The sequence below is a fragment of the Engraulis encrasicolus genome, chromosome 6 (genome assembly GCF_034702125.1).
Source record: "Engraulis encrasicolus isolate BLACKSEA-1 chromosome 6, IST_EnEncr_1.0, whole genome shotgun sequence".
Taxonomy (NCBI): Eukaryota; Metazoa; Chordata; class Actinopteri; order Clupeiformes; family Engraulidae; genus Engraulis; species Engraulis encrasicolus.
Window position 1 is genome coordinate 23,918,498 of NC_085862.1, and position 15,000 is coordinate 23,933,497.

At 41.5% G+C, this 15,000-nt stretch overlaps 1 protein-coding gene and 1 long non-coding RNA gene across 2 annotated transcripts in view; one reads left to right on the forward strand and one right to left on the reverse strand.

Moving 5' to 3' along the window:
• LOC134450929 (desmoglein-2.1-like) overlaps positions 1–15,000 on the reverse strand; it is a 511,642-nt gene that overhangs the window by 330,992 nt on the left and 165,650 nt on the right. The window lies entirely within an intron of this gene.
• On the forward strand, positions 11,675–13,778 carry LOC134450934 (uncharacterized). Its single transcript, XR_010035171.1, has 4 exons — positions 11,675–11,875; positions 12,387–12,449; positions 13,238–13,306; positions 13,546–13,778. It is a non-coding gene; the product is annotated as an uncharacterized LOC134450934 (long non-coding RNA).

A 15,000-nucleotide genomic window follows, 5' to 3' on the forward strand; every position in this document is an offset into this window, starting at 1 on the left:
ACATTTAGGACGTGAAAGGATGGCTGCTGGCGACCTGCGTGTGTGTCGTTTTGCGATTGACAGAATTGCCTTAATTGTTGCCGAATGTTGGGCTGCACTGTTTGCTTACGACTCAGCATCACGCGAAAGCATGGGCGTAAAAATATTACAAGTAGCCTGCTTTTCTTGCTTTCACACAAGGCTGTAGTAGACTGCTAGTTGGCCTCCGTTACACAAGCATCTTGCATGCACCTGACCTGTGTTACTAAAACCAGTGGTGTAGTCTACGTAGAACGCAGGTATACGGAGTATACCCACTTCTAAATTTTAGGGATTTCAGTATACCCACTTAAAATTGATTGATCCATTGTTTACAATAGCATAAATATATACAGTATACCCACTTCAAAAAAATGCTTGATTAAAATGCTTTAAAATGCATGAAATAGCATTTAAGAAACACAAATTTTCTTGGGGGAGAACCCCCAAACCCCTCGTCCAAAAATATGTCAGTCTTTTCACTGTCGCAGAATGGTCACCCTAGAAAAATATCAACATTTTCGGGACGGTTCACAATAATTTTCGGGACGGTTCCGGGACGGTTGTGAAAAAAGTTAATTTTAATCCCTGCTGTGTAGGACAATGCTATCAGTGTTGCAACTGTACACTGTCCCTTACCCTGTCCATGTATAAATTGCTCCTTGTAAGTCGCTTTGAACAAAGGCGTCTGCTAAATGCCAATGTAATGTAATGTAACGCGGTGCACCTTTAAAGAAACGGACAGTGCAACAAAAGAGCTTGAAACTCAAGTATGCAATGCGGCTTGTCTCTCAGCGTGAACCACAATCAGTTGTGAGACAGTCCGCCAGGAAATCGTGAAATGGAACAAATTTTGATACTTTCCGGCGGACGCGTAACTTGCAGCGAGGACCTAGTGTGAGGGTTGAAGACCTCAGGAACACTTGTGCTCCTCAGCTGATTGCATCATGATGACTGCCAATCCCATATGAAGAGGGAGTTTCACATCATGCAACAGTTTCATTCCACAATGGCTGCGTGCGAGAAGACAGAAATCGCCTCTGTGATCTTTCCACATCTATTTCCTTACTCCTGATCTCTTCCCCTTTTCTGTCTCTGTTTCACTTTCTCCTTTTTTTCTTGCTCTCTCTCTTCCCCCTTCTTTTCCTAAGTGTTGTCTCCTGTTCTACTCCCACTCTGTTTTTTCAATTCTCTTGCTTTCTCTCTTTTCTCTCTCCCACTGTCTATCTGTCTCTCTGTCTACATGTCTGCCTTTTTCAGTGTTGTCAGATGGAAAATGCTGAATTATTGTACCAAAACCTCAAAATTATTGTTTTTGGAAGTATTATGGGAGGAAATTATTGTACAAGACAGAAATAGTTGTTTCAAGGCATCTAAAAGGACTGAATAACAAACTCTGAAATTATCGTACATCCTGTTTTTTTATTGTACAGAGGACAAGATGGACAAAATTATGGTACAAACATGATAATTATCGTACATGGCAACACAGGCTTTTTTCTCCACTTCACTGTCCCTTTTTCCATATGCCCCTTCAAACTCACTCTCACTGTCCCTCTTAATCATCCCTCAAACTCTCTCTCTCCCCCTGGCCTCCCAGCTATGGTTACTGCCTGTGGAATTATTCCCCCTCTCAAACTCTCTCTCTCTCTCTCTCTCTCTCTCTCTCTCTCTCTCTATCTCTCTCTCTCTCTCTATCTCTCTCTCTGCTCTGGTTACTGTCTGTGGAATTACTCCTTCCTCTCAAACTCTATGTCTCTCTCTCTATTCCTCTCTCTATCTACCACTTGCTCTCTCTCTCTCTCTCTCTCTCTCTCTCTCTCTCTCTCTCTCTCTCTCTCTCTCTCTCTCTCGCTCTCTCTCTCTCTGTCAACACACTGAATTTCAAATTCAAATTCAAAGGTAGCTTTATTGGCATTACTCAAATCACAGGTGTTGCCAAAGCTGACATACAATATATAATAATAATAATAAGGAAAAAACAAAGATTTAAAAAAAGAGAAAAGAAAAAGAACAAACAACCATATAGAACAAGGGAGAAAAAACACAACTGAAGATATTTCCAGGGAACTTATTTGTTAACCTTGAATGGTGGTGTCCCTTTCAGAATGACAGGCTAGAATATATTGCCCCAATAGTTTAGTACAATCTCACCCAGGAGGAATTCCAGTTTGTTTTCATTTTTTAAAAACCCGGCACAGGCTTGTTCAAATTTTGAGAAGTAAGACATTCTTATATCCTTATACTTGTGGCATTCTAAAAGAAAATGGGCTTCGTTCTCTATTACTTCAGTGTTTCAGTGTTTACATATGCGATTTTCCCTTGCGTGCCAAGTTTGACGGTTTTTGACGAAGTTTTTCAATTTCAAGAGTGTGGTCACTTAATCTGTATTTGGACAATAATTTTTTAAGTTTGTTGTTTGTAATACCAGTCAAATATGGAGCCAATTCATAATTGTGTCTAATAGATTTATAACAATTTAGCTTACTTATTTGATTAATCTTAATTTCCCAAATATTGAGATAATCTATCTTGACCTTTTTTTCGACTTCTTTTGCTTTTGTAACAATGTTTTTGTAGTCTTCGTTCATATTGTGTCTTTTTTTACAAGAAAGTATAGGGGGTCACTCAGTGGGTGTTCACGTCTCAACTGGGCAGCAGTGTGGTGGTATTTCTCTGGGCCGCTGTTCTGGTGGTGCCAGAATTTTGTTGCTCTTTTATTTATGTCAGCCAGGAGGGGGTAACGTCCCAGTTCAGCCCTGCAGCCAAGGTTGGGGCTACCTCTATGGATGTTAACCCTTTAACTGCCAATGTTATTTTGGTGAAAATGCTCGATTTGGGCATCACATATTCAACAGGCTGTGGCTGGACAGTGGTAACAGATAGAGCCTAACTGTAAATTACAAAAATGTTGAGGAAGACCCAAAGTTTATTTTGGGAGTAAGTATGTATATGGTAACACTTTATTTTAGGGATACGTCTATTAGCACTAATACATACAATGTTACAGTTTTTCTCGATTGCCTACACACAATTTTCGGAATCGGTCTTCGAATTCTCAAAACTCTACACACAAATCTCCAAACCTCACACACAACGGGCCAAACTCTTCACTACCTCTGAAAAATACACGTCTTGTCTCAAAACAATGTACTCTCTTCTAAAAACCTCATTTTGTCGTCAAATGACACACACAGACAGTCACTACAATACACATTTGCAGACCCGTTAAAGGAGAAGTCCAGTTTTTTGAACATTAAGGCCATTTTCTGAGTGGTCTGCAATGTTTTAGAGTCCCCCTCACCGTTTATTTCATGATTGCTGCAGTCTCTGTTATTTGGCTGATTTGGATTTGATCTCAACCAGCTTTAGAATGGCTGTCTATGGGCACCTGCAACTCTGTTCTTAAAATCACCTTTAACATTTGTTTTCAAGAATATGCAACTCAGCAAGTGTTCAGCAGTATACACTGGTGTTCCTTAACAATTTTTGTAGCGAAATATGGCATCTGTCGTGTTTTATGTGTGTTTTATGTAGCAATTTGAAAATTAAGTTTCACTTTCACTTTCACTTTCTTTCACAAAATGGCAAATAAAAAATGACAGAAGCCATATTTCGCCTTGAAACCTCTTAGGGACTGCTAGTGAACACCCCTAACCACGTTGTGAGTTGTAGACTTTCGAAAACAAATGTTTAAGGTGATTTTAAGAACAGAGTTGCAGGTGCTCATAGACGGCCATTCTAAAGCTGGTTGAGATCAACTCCAAATCAGCCAAATAACAGAGACTGCAGCAAACATGAAATAAACGGTGAGGGGGACTCTAAAACATTGCAGACCACTCAGAAAATGGCCTTAATGTTCAAAAAACTGGACTTCTCCTTTAAAACACTGTTGGGCACAGGGTAAAACTAATTTCTCCCAGTAACTTGGGCTTTTTTTGTTCTGGATTGCATGGATACTGTGACATAAGTTGGAAAAACTTCATTCCCACAACACACAAACAGAAACAGAAAGATTTTTATGTCTTTTTCACAAATAAACAACACAAAGATAAACCCCACTGCCTATTTGGCAGTACAAAAAAACCATTAAATTACTGTATAGCCTATTGCTATGAAAAAAAACCCTCTATACTCAACTTGAAACACAGTAGAAACTTATTTTCTTCAGTGTTCTACTTACTAAAGAGGGTATTTTTCTGTAGTAAAATACTGAAATATTGTTTTTAGACTCGGAGTACACAGACGTGTATATATTTTACATATTTTTTAAAATATTTAAAAATTGCACTAATGTATTGTAAAATATTGGGTAACCACATGAAAGTTATGTCTTGTATAACATATTTTTGAGTTAAAAAACTGAACAAATGGGTTTTCTCCTTGCATCCACTCATTTTTCATCAATTTGACATGCAATGTGTGTCCTTATGGGGTGATGATTTCAGATTGTAAACCGGTATGAAGAGAGTTTGCCCATGTGATGAGGAAGTGAACATAGTATTGCAGTTGATTGTAGTGTTGTGAATGACAGTGTGTTCCATGAGAAACCCAGTGTTTTTCTTTATGAAAATTGAGTGTAATCCAGAGAATTGTGTGTAATGGTGTGAAAAGAGTGTGTTTTAAAACTGGAATTTGAGTGTTAAGTAGGAATTGTGTTTAGTGTTCAGTGACATTGGTTAGGGGAGTTGGGAAATGGGTGAGATGTTCCGAGAATTGTGTGTGAAGTACCAGAACTTGTGTGTAGGCAATCGAGAAAAACTGTAATGCCTGCATAAGTAACTTGTAAGGCATGCACTAAGCAAACGCTAAGGCCTACTAGGTCCTTACTAAGGTTAAATTGGTAATAAATCCCTTATTGTGCATGAACAAGACATTTGCGAATACATGCCTAACAAATGTTTAATTTTGCTTTGTACATGCCTTATAAGTTACTTATACAGTCACATTGTATGTATTAGTGTTAATAGATGTATCCCTAAAATAAAGTGTTACCCCTAATTAGCATATTATGACGTCACATGGGGCGGCCATTTTGAATGTTTCATTAGTAATGGAAAATATTGATAATTTTCAATAGATTTTCAATAGATTATTGAATTTATTTAGAAATATGTCACATCCCATTACTGTCATGTTGTGCACATACATTATGGTCAAGTAAAAAAGTAGTTTTAAGCCTAACATATAGTAAATATTGTAACTAATATTGTAGTAATAATAACATAGCAAGAAACAGAATAACTGGGAGGTTGTTGCCTGGAGTGCCAAAAGTGTTTGTATCTACCTGTGACTTTTTAGTCTGTGAAAACCTTTCTCAGACAGGGTAAGCACACATATTCAGTACACATATATGCCTATATAGCCTATTTTACTACACCTGTGACCTATAGGCCTATAGCCTACTGTAGGCTATTTGGATAAGGTGCAGGGACAGTGACCTCTGTATGCATAGGATAATCCTGGATGATCATCAGCATAGCTCAGTGAATGAATGTTACAGATTGTCACTTACATTTCACAGAACTAATGGGCACAGTGTCAAGATAATGGGCATAAAACAGGCCTAATTTGTATCATGAGGTGTACCCTCCTGAAATCAGCTTCAGGAAAAGGGGTGGAGAGGCGGAGCAAATCAGCACCACCTCTCCTGTTATCTCAGCTCTATTGACTTATAAACTGCTTCTATTCATTTTGGTATCGTAGGCTACTGTTAGGCATAGCGAGATGGGTCGAAAATACACACAGCCCAATTAGGCCGACGTTATCACGTTATAGTATACGTTATAAGTAACCCCTAAAGTCGACCGCCTGAAGGCGATCAGAAGCGGCACCCTCCCCCTCACGCATACTTACTTACTTACTTACGCCTATTACCCCTACTGGGGTATAGGCCACCAACAAGGTTTCTCCAGGCATCTCTGTCCTGTGCAAGTCTCTCCAGTTGTTCCCAGGTATAGCCAGCCCTCTTGTAGTCTGCCTGTAGATCACGACGCCATGTGTTCCTTGGTCTGCCTTGCCTCCTCTTTCCTTGAGGATTCCATGTGAGGGCTTGCCTAGTGGTGTTGGTTGTTGGCTTTCGCAGAGTGTGACCAATCCATCTCCAGCGTCTCTTGAGAATTTCTTCATCAACTGGTTGTTGACCTGTTCGGCGCCAGAGCTCTTCATTGCTGATGGTTTCTGGCCAGTGGATACGCAGAATATTTCTCAGACAGTTGTTGATGAATGTCTGGGTTTTCTTTGTGATTGCCACTGTAGTTCTCCAGGTTTCAGATCCGTACAGTAAAACTGACTTCACATTGGAGTTGAAGAGTCTGGTCTTGGTGTTGATGGCTATACTTTTGGATTTCCAAATGTTCCTCAGCTGGTTGAAAGCTGCTCTTGCCTTGCCTATTCTCATTCTCACATCGACATCTGTGCCTCCTAGTTTGTCAATGTTACTGCCAAGATATGTAAAATGTGTCACTTCTTCCAATGCTTCTCCTTCCAGGTGAATGGGTGTTTGGTTGTTGGAGTTTATTCTCAGGGTCTTCGTCTTTCCTTTGTGGATGTTAAGGCCAACCTTTACTGAGTTCTCGGCTACTGCAGTGGTCTTATCTTGCATTTGCTGGTGAGTGTGGGAAAGTAGTGCAAGGTCGTCGGCGAAGTCCAGGTCTTCCAGCTGTTTCCATAGAGTCCACTGTATCCCATTTCGTCGATCTGCTGTTGAGGTCTTCATCACCCAGTCCATTACCATCAGGAACAGAGTAGGTGACAACAAGCATCCCTGTCTAACCCCTGTCCTAACCTGGAAGGCTTCTGTGAGGTGTTGTCCTTGGCCATGAACTACTACTCTGCATGTCATGTCTTCGTAGGAGTTTTTGATGATGTTGGTAATCTTCCTTGGAATTCCATAGTGACTAAGTAGCTTCCTCAGGGTCCCTCTGTCCACGCTGTCGAATGCCTTCTCATAGTCGACGAAGTTGATGTATAGGGGTGCATTCCATTCCACTGATTGTTCTAAAATGATTCTGAGTGTAGCGATTTGGTCTGTGCAAGATCGTTCTTTTCTGAAGCCGGCCTGTTGGTCACGGAGCTGTGTGTCTATTGAGTCTTTGTTGTTACAGTTGCTGAGGTCTCCTTTCTTCGGTAACTTGATGAGGTAGCCTTCCTTCCATTCTGTTGGTATCTGTTCTTCTTCCCAAATTTTCTTGAAGAGTGGTTGAAGTATGTTAGTTGTGGTTTCCACATCTGCTTTTAGCGCCTCTGCAGGAATATTGTTTGGTCCTGCTGCTTTCCCACCCTTCAACTGTCTAATGGCCTTGTAGATCTCATCTTTGGTGGGCTCGTTGCAGTCTATAGGTAGGTCATTTGCTGAAGGAGGAATTTCCGGTGGGTTCTGGGGTATGGGCCTATTTAACAGTTCTTCAAAGTGTTCGAACCATCTCCTTCTTTGACCTTCTTCTCCTGCTATGCTATTTCCTTGTTTGTCTTTCACAGGTCTCTCTGGTCTGCTAAATTTTCCTGTCAGCTTCCTTGTCGTGCTGTATAGTGCTTTCATATTGCCTCGTTGAGCTGCTTCCTCTGCCTCAGCTGCCACTGAGTCGATGAACTTCTGTTTGTCTGCCTTGATGCTTGCTTTTGCAGACCTGTTTGCCTCACGGTATGCCTCCTGTGCTTTTGTTTTTTCTGCTCTGGTTCGGCTGTTGTTAAAGGTTGCCTTTCTTTCTCTGCGGATTTGAATTTTCTTCAGGGTGTCTGCTGATATCCAGTCCTTGTGATTCAGCTTCCTGTTGCCTAACACTTCTTGGCATGTTTTCGTCATGGTGTCCTTTATTCTTTTCCAGTTATTAGACTCTTCTTCTAGCAACTCCTGCAAAACTTGGTACTTATTGCTGAGGGCAAGTTTGAACTCTTCCTGCTTGGCTGGTTCCTTGAGAAGTGTTGTGTTGAACTTTTGACGTTGTCCTGCTTTTCCTGTCCAGGTCTTCTTCAGCTTAAGTTTAAGGAGTGCCAGGACGAGGTGGTGGTCTGAGGCAACATCGGCCCCTCTCCTGACGCAAACATCTTGCAGGGATCTTCTGAATTTGCGTGAGATGCACATGTGATCAATTTGGTTTTCGGTAGTTAAATCCGGTGATACCCAGGTTGCTTTATGGATTTTACGATGGGCGAAGATGCTGCCGCCAATTACCAGATTTCCTGTGGCGCACATGTTGACAAATCTTTCCCCATTGTCATTCATCTCACCTATGCCCTGCCTTCCCATTACTTCCTCAAAGCCTGTGTTGTCTCTGCCAATCTTCGCATTGAGGTCCCCCATTAGGATTGTGATGTCTTTCTCTGGAAGTCTCTGTACAATTGTTTGTAGCTGGTCATAGAATTCATCCTTGTTCTCCTCTGTACTGTCGTTGGTTGGAGCATAGCACTGTATGATGTTCATATTAATTTTCCTCTTTTTGGTCCTAAAGGATGCTGTTATGATGCGTGGTCCATGGGCCTCCCATCCAGTAAGTGCTCTCTGGGCTGTTCTTGATAGCATGAAGGCCACTCCATGTGTATGCGGTGCCCCATCTCCCTCATTTCCCGAGTAGAGCACCAGTTCTCCTGTTGTCAGTCTGACCTGTCCTATGCCGTTCCATCTTGCCTCACTAATTCCTAAGATGGACATCCTGTACTTTCTCATTTCTGCAGCCACTTGAGCTGCCTTCCCTAAATCGAACATGGTCCTCACGTTCCATGTCCCGATTCTGGTGATGGTCCTGGGGGAGAGGATGGTAGTCAGCGGAGTCGCTTCCAGGTGTTGCTGGCTTTCACCACTCCGCGTCATTTGCCTTTCTGGAAGTCCATCTTCTGCCAGGACCAGGGTGTCTTGGTTTTTCCTTGTTGGCGATTTTGTAGCAGTAAGGGTTTTTACGGTGAGGGGTCGCTAACCCCTCGCCCAACCCTCCTCCTTTCTCAACCGGGCTTGGGACCGTCTATGGCGGAGTTTCCACACGCATAGCGCAGCGCTTTCCTCTCCAGTCTCTCCGGCTCTGCCCCCTCTTCTGCTTTAGTGACTAGACAAACTAATAAAGACAGTCCAACCACGGTGACCAACCCAGTTTTCAACAAGTCTAAAATATTCGTGTTATAGGGTAGCCTATGCGTCTTCATTTCGCCGTGCCATGTATCGAATTTCTACGGGATATACAACGTCTAACAGGATAATCCATTCTTTTTTGTAGCAGTGGTTTTACTTACTGTCTTTCAGAGAGGGAAATTACATACTTTATCTTTATGTTTTAGCTTTTTCGCCTACTCCAGCTTAGGGGAAGACGCACGTCAAAGTTCACCACCAAGTGAAATATAGCCTATTTCTATAAACACATGATGACTGCAATCACTTTAGGGGCGACATATGGCATTGTATTGCATAAAACGCATGACAAGATAGGCTACTTGGTGGTTGCCTGTGCTATTTAGAGGTTTATTCAGTGAAATTACGCATATCGCCCTGTGGGTTTGGATGACAATAAACGCTTCTCGCATGTTCTAAGAAAATCCCCCGTAACGATTTACAAATCGCCAAGCAAACACATTCTCACAACCCCGCAAATGTTCATTAGTTTGTGTTCAGGATCATAATGTTTCCTAGGTAGGCTACACCGTGTTTCTGTGTTTGACAGGGGAGGTCCCAAACAGCCGATTGATCGTCTGTGTTGCAATCAGCAACATCTTTTTTCTTTTAATAATGGCTGCAATTACTTGAGGGGCGAAATACGCAATTGCATTGCACACAAAACATCATGACAAGTTGTCGTCTGGGGGCAGGCCTAGGCTACTTGCTTCAGATTTATTCAGTGAATGAAACCAGTCGCATGGGTTCAGCTCGCTTGGAACAGGGCTTCGCCTTCGCGTCGCGTGTGTTCAAATGGGAACTCCCCTACGTAATGAAGTCTCCAAACAAACCACTTCTCTCAATCCCGAAACTTTCTATTGAGTTGTGGTTAGGATCATTTATGTTTGTAAAACTGTTTATGTATGTAAGACTGACGCCATGTTTCTTTGTGTTTGGCAAGGGGATCTATTTCACTCCCTATTCGAATTTGCTGTTCTTCTCTGTAGCCACGGCTAAGCTAGCAATAGGAGACGCATTGCCTAAGGCCATATTAAAATGTCTACACATATACAATCAACTTGTGGGAAAATATCATGTCACTACACATAAACCACCAAGACAAATTGCATTTGGAATGTATTTGGGCTTGAATTAGAGGAAATTATGTTCACAATCTCACAACGCCGATCCTCCTTTGTTTTGAAATAGTGACTTGCAACGCACTTCCGCGTCTGGGTTTTCAGATGGAAATTACTCAAAAAAAAATGCACTAAGAGGGGTCGAAATTCTTAGAAAGGATTGAAGTACCACATGTCTGCCACCCAGTGGAAAGGAGTATGGACAAGATTTTACACTCTATTCGACGTGACAGCCCACCTAATTCAATACCGCGACCTGTCGCAATTTTGCGACGATGGCAGTAAAAGGGTTAAGAATGTTTTGCAGAATTCTAGGTGAAGCACCTCAGTTGGGCTTTTGTCTCATGCGTCCCAATTGTCCTTGTACTTGGCGCCCCAAATCTCACTCCCATATATGAGGATGGGTTTTATGAGAGAATCAAATATCTTCATCCAAGTTTTTATTGAGGGGTTATATTTATATAATGATTTCCATAGCATGTAATATGTTCTTCTGGCTTTTCCAGTTAAATCATGTATTGTAAGATCTAATTTTCCTAAGGAATTGATAGTTATGCGTAAGTAATTTATTTTATTCACTTGCTTAATTTTTTGGCCTGATATGCTAAATTTGTATTCATTTGTTTTTGTTCTTGTACGTTTGAATATCATTATTTTTGTCTTTAACATATTAATCGTAACGGCCCATGTCTCGCTGTACTCCTCCAGAATTGATAAGCTTTTCTGAAGTCCCTCTGCTGATGGTGATAAAAGCAGTAGGTCGTCTGCATAAAGTAGACACTTTCTACTTCTTTATCGTCTTCTCTATCTTTACCTAAAAGATTTAAAGCAGGTGAAGTTGATGATTGGATATTTGTGGCTAATTGGTTGATAAAAATGTTGAAGAGGGTTGGGCTTAGACAACAACCTTGCCGTACCCCTTTTGTTTGGTCAAATAGTTCTGTTAATTTGTTGTTTATTTTAATACCACATCAATTGTTTTCATACATATTTTTTTATGACGTCGTACATTTTTCCTCCAATTCCACTTTCGATTAATTTAATCAGTAACCCCTCATGCCACACAGTCATACGTTTTACTGAAGTCAATAAAACAACCAAAAACACACAAACACACACACACACACACACACACACACACACACACACACACCCTTGTTGTCACTAATGTAACAGGTTGTCACATAAGTGTTGCAGCATTGATCTTATCTGTGTGAGCTGACCCAGATAGCAGATATTTTGGCTTTGTTTTGGCAGATATCTGCAATTTATGGCTTCCTTTTGGCAAGCCATAAGCTTTTGGCAAAATGTTGGCATGGTTATGGTTGACCTGGGCGCCAGTGAATTAGGGCGTTCCTCTGGAAAGCAAAAAAAAACAAAGATTTGGCTAAAATATGGGTTGTTTATGGCTTCCCACAACACATTAAAACGTGCGGACTGTGAATGAATGAGTTATGGCCAGGTTATGGCATGTGTCAGGTTAATCTGAACCTCGGGTGGAGAGCGGGACAGCAACGTTCTACATTGGTGCGCTTACGGCAATCCAAAAGACTGCCAAAATCAACTGTCAAGAGAAACTCGTTCTTGCCTCACTTCAGTTTCCCCAGCGCCAGTGTGTGTCAGACTTCAGTTTATGCAGGTAAGTGCAGTTGACACGTTTTTATATTAAATACAACCGCCGATGACTTAAGAGATGAGGCATTTTGTGTTATCGGTTTTCATGTTGATTTCATAGGTCTGTGACCGTCGGTTTCCGTGTTATGCACTGAAACCTCGATACCCTTTAACAGGAGCTAAAACACAAACGTCTGTGACACACAACTGTGACATTTAATCTTAGTTGCTACCCTCATACTCAGTAACGGTTGATTAAGTGTTGTTCTGTGGTTGAAATTCACTTTCAGATATCAATGCCAGGGAATTTCAATCAAAGAACAACAACACTAGCAATCCCAGCTAACTGCCCAACGACAGCTAGCAAAAGCCGGGAGCTAGCTAACTCAGGCATGGAGCATCTTCTACCTATTGGCACAAAGCAGAGCACTATCTAGCAATATCTGTCTGTCACGGAAAGTGTTGGACTCACTGTAATTCTAGCCTACTACTGAAGCAATCGAGTGAATCTGCTTTTTTCTACATTGTCTTTTCAGATGTGCTGCTGCTGAAGGCAGTCACCCGGTGGAGGAACTTGTTTTTTGACAGGCATACTACAGGTTGGTTCCACAATTTATTAACCTCTCTCTCTGGTCTAATCTTCGTTCGTTGTGAAAGTCCTTGCTTTTAATGTAACTGCTTTTAAGTATACGTCTGTATTGGGTAATGCAATGGTCGGTTTGTGTTTAAGCGCTGGCTATTTAACATGATCAGTTGTTAAGGCAGTGTGTATTGTTCAGCTATCAACAACAGGGGGTAAACCGTATACAGAAATGTGGCCCATGTAGGCCTATGTAATCTTTCTCTAACATTTGTAATACCTCAACACAGAGAGTAGCTTACTAGAGGTGTCAAAGGTAAAAGTAGAAGTGAATTCATGGTGAAATGTAAACAAACGCCTGCCCCCAGACCAGGATCTCGGAAAAGACTGAATAAGGGGGAAAAAACACCTCAGATATACCTACTGACAAGTCCAGGGTAGTAGGAGCATTACTAATTGGCAGGAAGCTTTAACAATGGCACATGATATAACATAGTGACTAGTCTGATTCACCAGTTATTAGATAGCCTACTGCTTTGTTGTTATTGAAAAACCTAAAAGCTAGGTTAAAAAAACCTCCAATTTGACCAGTACTCTGATCTTAGAATCAGTGGGCTACTATATACTCAAGTGCAAGTTATATGTTTTGGCAGGGTTTTGTTTGATTGAGTATTGTTTTTTTTCCTATTCTTTTTCTCCCTTTTACTTTTGACAATTCCGTAGATGGTTGTACAATCTACTGTAGCCTACTACTCATGTCATTTAAAATGTATAAAATATGAAATAACATCTACATTCTCTTTTCAGATGCTGTGCTGCGAACGGACACTGCAGTCACCTGTGGGAGGGGTCAATCAAATCGGATCTCAAAAACAGGTACCAAATTTTAATAACACCCCTCCCCCCTCTCCCGTCTATTACGCTATTAATCAAGTGCATTTGTGCCGCCACTTGGCCAGGACACCCTTGTTAAAAGAGATTTTTAATCTCAACAGGTTTATTTTCCTGGTTAAATAAAGGTTAAATAAAAGAAGAAAAAAATGTAATGCCACTGTTTTCAAAGTTACTTTTGCATGTAGTAATTCAATTTGGTTTATCTTTTTATTCTTTCCTAGATGTCGCGAATCTGATCTGATCTACCTACCTCTATGTGGCAATAGAGTACCTGCTTTTACTGGCCATGGGACCAAGATGAAAACAAGAGGCCTGTACCCAGACATCCAAGCACCCATCAAGTCACCCAGTCCTCCACCACCTGCCGTGCAGCTATACCCATCCATCAAATCCAGCCACTTGCCCACCCTAACCAGTCACAGCATTTGGAGGCAATAAAGTATAATGAAATGTATTTAATTGTCTTGGTTTTTTTTCTAGATGCATAAATATTCCAGTTTCATTGTTGAAAATCACGCATTTATTAAATGTGCGACTTTCAACAATAAAACAGGAATATTTAGTGATCCCAAATGTAGCCATAATGGGGCCAAATGTCACTTATTTGTCTTATAAGTTTCTCTGTATACCGGTACTTACATTTTAAGTATACAGGGAAACTTATAAGACAAATAAGTGACATTTGGCCCCATTTTGGCTACATTTGGGATCAATTATGGGTACATTATGGCAGTATTTAGGGTAATTTATGGCTGTTCTGGTAGAGTTATGGGTACATTATGGCTGAATTATGGGTACATTATGGCAGTATTTAGGCTCATTTATGGCAGTTCTGGGACAGTTATGGGTACTTTATGGCTGCATTTTGGCTGAAGGGTGGGGTCTGGAATTCCTTTTGGGGCCTTTAAGGCTGTACGTGGAAATCCCAAATAGGTTTTGGGTGAACTTTGGTCAATTTATGGCTGGGTTTGGTTGGTTTTGGCATGCCAAATTTGGGCCACTTTTGGCCCGGGGACTCAAACCGAAGCCAGCCAAAAGGCCAAGACACGATTTGGCCCAAAACTCTGCCAAAAACATTTTGCTATCTGGGGAGTGAGTTCAGAATTACAGCGGGAAGCTGCAGATGCATAGGTAGGTCGATGTGATGAGTCTTGTTTATGATCCACTTTGGTAATGTCAGTTCCCACTTGGCTAGGTATTCTATCTCTACTCTCTCAATCTACTCTCACTATCTTTGCACCGGTTACTGCCTATAATTCCCCCTCTCAAACTCTCTCTTACCCCTGCACCACCCCATCCCTCCCTCTCTGTCTCTCTCTCTTAACTCCGGTTAGTGCCTGTGGAATGATTCTCCCTTCTTAACTCTCCCTTCCCCTACATCTCTCTCTCTCTCTCTCTCTCTCTCTCCCTCCCTCTCTCTGTCTCTATCTCTCCCTCTCCCTCTCCTTCTCTCTCTCTCTCTCTACTGTGGTTAGTGCATGTGGAATGATCCCCCCTCCCAAACTCTCTCTTCCCCTACATCTCTCTCTCTCTCTCTCTCTCTCTCTCTCTCTCTCTCTCTCTCTCTCTCTCTCTCTCTCTCTCTCTCTCTCTCTCTCCCTCTCTCTCTCTCTCTCAATCCTCTGTTTAGTGCCTGTGGTATTTGGAATGCTGCATTTTATCTGGCTGACCATGGA